The following is a 6,157-nucleotide window of genomic DNA, read 5'->3' as shown; positions in this document are numbered from 1 at the left end:
TCCCGAGTAGCTGGGACTACGGGCACCTGCCACCACGCCCGGCTAATTTTTTTGTATTTTTAGTAGAGACGGGGTTTCACCGTGTTAGCCAGGATGGTCTCGATCTCCTGACCTCGTGATCCACCCGCCTCGGCCTCCCAAAATGCTGGGATTACAGACGTGAGCCACTGTGCCCGGCCTTTCTTTTTTTTTTTTTTGTGATGGAGTCTTGTTCTGTTGCCCAGGCTAGAGTGCAATGGCGCAATCTTGGCTCACCACAAACTCCGCCTCCCAGGTTCAAGCGATTCTCCTGTCTCAGCTTCCCAAGTAGCTGGGATTACAGGCATGCACCACCACAGCCAGCTAATTTTGTATTTTTAGTAGAGACAGGGTTTCTCCATGTTGATCAGGCTGGTCTTGAACTCCTGATCTCAGGTGATCCACCCACCTTGGCCTCCCAAAGTGCTGGGATTACAGGCGTGAGCCACCACACCCAGCCTTCTCTCTTTTTTTGTTTTTTGTTTGTTTGAGACAGAGTCTTGCTCTGTTGCCTAAGCTGGAGTGCAGTGGCGTGATCTCAGCTCGCTGCCAGCCTCCTGGGTTCCAGTGATTCTCCTGCCTCAGCCTCCCAAATAGCTGGGATTACAAGCACACACCACCACGCCTGGCTAATTTTTTGGTATTTTTAGCAGAGATGGGGTTTCACTATGTTGGCCAGGCTGGTCTCAAACTCTTGACCTCAGGTGATCTGCCCACCTCAGCCTCCCAGAGTGCTGGGATTACAGGCTTGAGCCACTGCGCCCAGGCTGTTTTCCCTCTTCTAAGCACACTGATCATTGGATTTAGGACCCACCCAGGTAGTCCAGGATGATCTCGTTTCAAGATGCTTCCCTTAATGACATCTGCAAAGACGCTTTCTCCCAGTGAGGGCACATTTGGGGGGGCCTGGGTATTAGGATGTGGATATATCCTCTTTTCTGGGGGGCACCATCCCACTCACTACAGATGGTGAAAAAAGGTGCCTGTGAAATTGGCAGGACTGCGGGCAGAAGTGGGTTCACGTCAGCAGAGCACGACAGGAACGCAGAGCTGCCCTGTCCTCTTGCCCCTTCTTGTCCCCTAGTCTGACTGCCCTGGGAGCTTCTGCCCTGCCATGAAGACACGGGCCTTCTCAGGGCTCCCACTGACTCTTAGGGGCTCCTCCACGACCCACACGATCGAGATCTTGCTGACCTCTGACCCCCAATAGAACAGAGTGGCTCCAGGCTCCTCTGGGCACTTCCCCATCCACAGGCGGCCAGAGGTGCAAGGAGCCACTGGGTTCTATTGGGGGCCAGGGGTCAAAGGGTCAGAAAGAGCTCGGTCATGTCTTGCTGATTATGTCTCAGTCACCCCAGACTCTGCACCTGAATTTATGTCCCCAGCCTTCAAGCCCCTGAGGACATGGGCTGGGTCAGAGCCTCCCTGGGGCCCCAGCACTTCTCCAACGGGGCTGGGGTTGGGGCAGCGAGCAGGCTGCGGCCTAGGCCTGCGCGGATGCCAATGCAGGGAGGTCATGGGGCCAGAGGAGGACAAAGAGCAGAGCAGTGAGTTTAGGGCCAGGGAGCTGAGGGGGGGCGGCCCGGGGCCGAGGACCAGGGTGACAGTGCCAAGGGGGACCAGCGGCCAAATCTCCCTTGGCTGTCACTTTGGGGCCTCACCCCGGAGTCCGATACTTCCAGGTCTGAAGCTGGCCCTGCGCGTCCTAACGAAGGTCAAACCGTCAAGGCTCCTTCGATTTTACACCTTTTCAGGGCACAGACAGGCTACTCTCGCCTCGTCCCCGCAAAAGACCGGCACGAGGCTGCGAGGACCCCCGAGCCCCGTGCAGCACCCCTCCAGGCTCCAGAGGCTTCCGCGGAGACAGAGCGCCCAGGAGGGACCCAGAGTCCCCAAGGGCGCCCCGTGGGGGTCACCAGGCAAACCAGGCAGAGCCAGAGTCCCCTCCTCGCCAGCCGGACGGTCCCGGGCGTAGTATGGGGACCCCCGGTCGCCCAGGGGATGGCGCGTGCGTCCCGAGGACGCCGTGTCCTGGCTCGCGCAGGCCCCTCCCGGGTCACAGCCCGGGATACGTGAGCCGGACACCCAGAGGGGTCGGGGGGCGGGGGCGGCCCGCGGGACGCGAGTGCGGGGCATGGAGGCGGCCGGGTCGTACCACCGCGCCGCTGGGAGAGGGGCAGCTCCCAGTCGGCCCTGCAGCCCCACACACAACCGCGGGCGGAAGACCCGGCTCCAGGCTGTGCCCTACGCCCAGCCCGGAAGCCCCGCGAGCCCGGGCCGTACCACCGCGAGGCGGGAGGAGGACCACCTCGGGCCGTACCATCCGCCTGGGGGACGCGCCCTGGCCCGCCGCGCCCTCGCAGCTGGCGCCCCGCAGGCCCCGCCCGGCAGGTGCCGCCCCTCCCCGGGCCGACGTGCAGAAAAGAACGCGCCAGCCTCGCCCGCGAAGGGCCGCGCGGCGGTGGGCGGGGCGTCGCGAATCCCCCTCGCGCCCACTGGCTGCGTTGCGGTAGGGCGGGCCAGGCTCGTCCGACCATTGGCTACGGGACCAGGTCATTTGCATACGGGGCTGGGCGTGGGGCGGCTGGGCCCGGGGCGGGCAGGGGGCGCGAGGGTTCCCGCGGCCGCAGCTGAAGTTGGGCTGAGAGCCGGCGACGACCCCGCGCCTGGGTCGCAGGTGACGCGTGAGGGATCCCAGGTTGGCGGGCGGGGCGCCCCTCAGGGGCCGCCTTCCCGCGGGGCCTGCGGGGGATCGGGCTGGGCAGGGGCGGCGGGGCTCGGACGCCCAAGTTGGAGGGGACGGGTGTGGGGTCGATCCCTCCGCCCGCCCACCCGGCAGTCCCTCCAGGCGCAGGGCAGCCCCTGCCCACCGCACACTGCGCTGCCCCAGACCCACTGTGCGTGTGACAGCGGCTGATCTGTGCCTGGGCAGCGCGACCCTCCTGGCCCCGTGACCCGGGTCTGGCGGGCAGGCGACCGGCCACACGGGGACGCGAGGGCAGCTGGACACTGTGGGGAGGGGGTGCCCTGTGGACGGGGTGTGCTTGTCTGGCCACCAGGGACGGCGGGTGGGGGGAAGCGGAGTCATTCGGGGGCTTTGCTGCCCTCCGCTTCCTGGGGCTGAGGCTGGGCCAGATGCCCTCTTGGAGGGAACTCTCTTTTCCTTGTGTGTCCAGGGTACCGGTGTGCGGAGTTCCTGTTGCCAAGCTGAAGGTGGCCCTGGGCAGGCACAGGTGTTGTGGTCACATCTTGAACCAACAGGACCATCCTCCTGAGGGCCACCTCTGGGGACTTCCTACTGGAAGAGAGTGACGGATTTGGTGCTTCTGTGTGTTTCTGCTGCTTCAGTGGGGCCACTGCAGGAATCGGCGCATGGACCGTCCAGCGGCCTGTCTGCTGAGCCTGCTTTCTTCTGAAGTTCACTGTGAAGATCAGGCCCCGGGCGAGTCCAAGCCTACAGGCCCTGTCCCCCCTCCCCAGGTCTGCAGGAGTTGAGGGCTGTACCCGCTCGCTGGAGAGAGAGAGGCAGATTTAGTGGACGCCTGGCGGGGACTCCAACTGGCCTTTGGAAGCTCCCTGTCCTGACGGGGTTGCTTGTCACCACTGTGTACTAAGGCTTGGCGGGACCTGCACCTGGGAAAGGCTGTGTGTGGCCTTGGGGTCCACACCTGCAGAGCTGACTTACTGCCAGATGGTGACTTACTGTGGGCCATGCTCAGTGAACTGGGGTGTCCTCAGCCGGCCCTACAGAGCACTTCTGTGCTGGGGATGAGTAGGAACTCTGGGCGAGAAGGGCGCCAGCACTGCCCCTCGATACAGCCTGGCTCTGCCCTCTGCCCATACTTATACCAGGTGGGAGCTCTGCCCTGGATCCCCTGGGGATTGGCTGGGCTTGGGTCCGCCCTGCTGTGGAACTGTATGTTTTTAGGGAGCCCAGCCTTTTCTCACGTCGGCACAGTTCACAATATAGTTTTCAAAGTATAGTTTAAAACTCAAAAGTAAACTTTTCAGTAACTCAAAGGTTTGCTGAGTGATCTGAAGCATTCTGGCAACTTTTTGGGGCCATGGGATTTGGTTCACCTGAAACAGCCAGTGAGATGCCGGGCGCGGTGGCTCACGCCCGTAATCCCAACACTTCAGGAGGCGGAGGCGGGTGTTCAAGACCAGCATGGGCAACGTGGTGAAACCCCGTCTCTACTAAAAATACAAAAATTAGCTGGGCATGGTGGTGGGCACCTGTAATCCCAGCTACTTGGAAGGCTGAGGCAAGAGAATCACTTGAACCTGGGAGGTGGAGGTTGCAGCGAGACAAGATTGCGCCACTGCACTCTAGTCTGAGTGGCAAGAGAGACTCTGTCTCAAAAAATAAAAAATGAAACAGCCAGTGAGGAGGAAGGCTCCCCACCTTCCCCACCCCAGAACACAGCAGCTGCTGGGACACCCTCTTGGTGGGGAAGAAGGCCGGTTAGCTTCATCAGAGCTAGCAGCAGCAGACCAGGGACGGGCACCTGGGCAGTGGCCTCAAAAGGAACAGGTGTTCCTCGAAAACACAAAGGAACAGCGCGTTGCGTGCTCTGCCAGGTCCATGCCTGCTTCCCACTGGGGGGCTGGGGCGTGTGGGGCAGAGCTCATGACCCCCGGGAAGACATGGAGGTGGGCTCCGGATGGCACCTGGCATTGGCCCCTGCTGGCCTGTGTGATGGTGTGGAGGGCTGGTCACAGAGGTACAACCATCCCTCCAGAACGTGAGTGGGGGCTGTGGATGGAGGAGTAGGTCCCTCAGTCCCCAGGCCTGCTGCCCAGGCACAACTCACTTGGCCTATGCATTCCAGACTCCACCCCTTGTGACCCTGGGCTTAGCTCCATCTGGGGCCACAGGTCAGGCAGGTCCAGGCCCCCAAGGACCTCCCAGGGACAAGCAGCTGTGAGCAGGGCAGACAGGAGTGAGGTCAGGTGGGGGTTCCGGCTTGCTGACGCCAGCGTTTGGAGGCTTCTGCTGCTGCCTGGCCTCCCTGCATTCCCTGTTCCCTGCCTCAGGCAGGAAATAACCAAGCTGAGTTGCACCTGCACAGCAGTGAGCTCCTGGTGGTCCTGGCCTCTAGGGAGCCCTGTGGATGGCTTCCCTGCCCGAGTTCAGGACTTCCTTGTTCCCTTTGTCTGCTCCAGAGAAAGGGGACAGCACCAGACCCAGATCCAGGGCCACCCAAGAGAAAGCTGAGTCCATCCCAAACTCGCCCACTCTCAAAGCACAAAGACCCCATGATCTAGGGCAAGCTTGTCCCGGCCCATGGAGTGGCTTTGAATGCAGCCCAACGCAAATCTAAACTTTCTTAAACATTGTGAGGTTTTTTTTTTTTTTTTTTGAGACTGAGTCTCCATCACCCAGGCTGGAGTGCAGAGGTCCAGTTTGGGTTCACTGCAAGCTCTGCCTCCTGGGTTCACGCCATTCTCCTGAGTAGCTGGGACTACAGGCACCTGCCACCATGTCCAGCTAATTTTTTGTATTTTTAGTAGAGACGGGGTTTCACTGTGTTAGCCAGGATGGTCTCGGTCTCCTGACCTCGTGATCCACCCACCTCGGCCTCCCAAAGTGCTGGGATTACAGGCATGAGCCACTGTGCCCAGCCAACATTGCAAAAATTTTTTTACGATTTTTTCTTTAAGTTCATCAGTTATTGTTAGTGTATTCCATGTGTGGCCCAAGACAATTCTTCTTCCAATGTGGCCCAGGGAAGCCAAAAGATTGGACACCCCGACCTAGGGCATCCCCATCCTCTGTCCCAGTCCCACCCACGGCTGTACCCAGGTGTAGGGTCCCCCACGTTCTTCTCTAACTCCAACCATGGCCCCTGGATTTGGGGGTGTATGGCTTACCCTGAGGACCAGGAGAGGTGATAGCTAGCCCAAGGGCCCAGGGGCTGGGCTGGGATGTGGACACGATTTTTTTTTTTTTTTTTTGGAGACGGAGTCTCGCTCTGTTTCCCAGGCTGGAATGTGGTGGCGCGATCTCGGCTCACTGCAAACTCCACACACACCCTGGGTTCATGCCATTCTCCTGCCTCAGCCTCCCGAGTAGCTGGGACTACAGGTGCCCACCATCACGCCCGGTTAATTTTTTCTATTTTTAGTAGAGACAGGG

General features: G+C 60.5%; 1 long non-coding RNA gene across 1 annotated transcript; it reads left to right on the top strand.

Moving 5' to 3' along the window:
- The first annotated feature begins 2,579 nt into the window (after positions 1-2,579).
- LOC111534773 lies at positions 2,580-5,358 on the top strand. Its single transcript, XR_002729208.2, has 2 exons — positions 2,580-2,695; positions 3,195-5,358. It is a non-coding gene; the product is annotated as an uncharacterized LOC111534773 (long non-coding RNA).
- The last annotated feature ends 799 nt before the right edge of the window (positions 5,359-6,157 follow it).

The sequence above is a fragment of the Piliocolobus tephrosceles genome, chromosome 13 (assembly GCF_002776525.5).
Source record: "Piliocolobus tephrosceles isolate RC106 chromosome 13, ASM277652v3, whole genome shotgun sequence".
Classification (NCBI taxonomy): domain Eukaryota; kingdom Metazoa; phylum Chordata; class Mammalia; order Primates; family Cercopithecidae; genus Piliocolobus; species Piliocolobus tephrosceles.
Note: the sequence above shows the minus strand (reverse complement) of the source record. Positions and strands in the feature narration are given on the sequence as shown.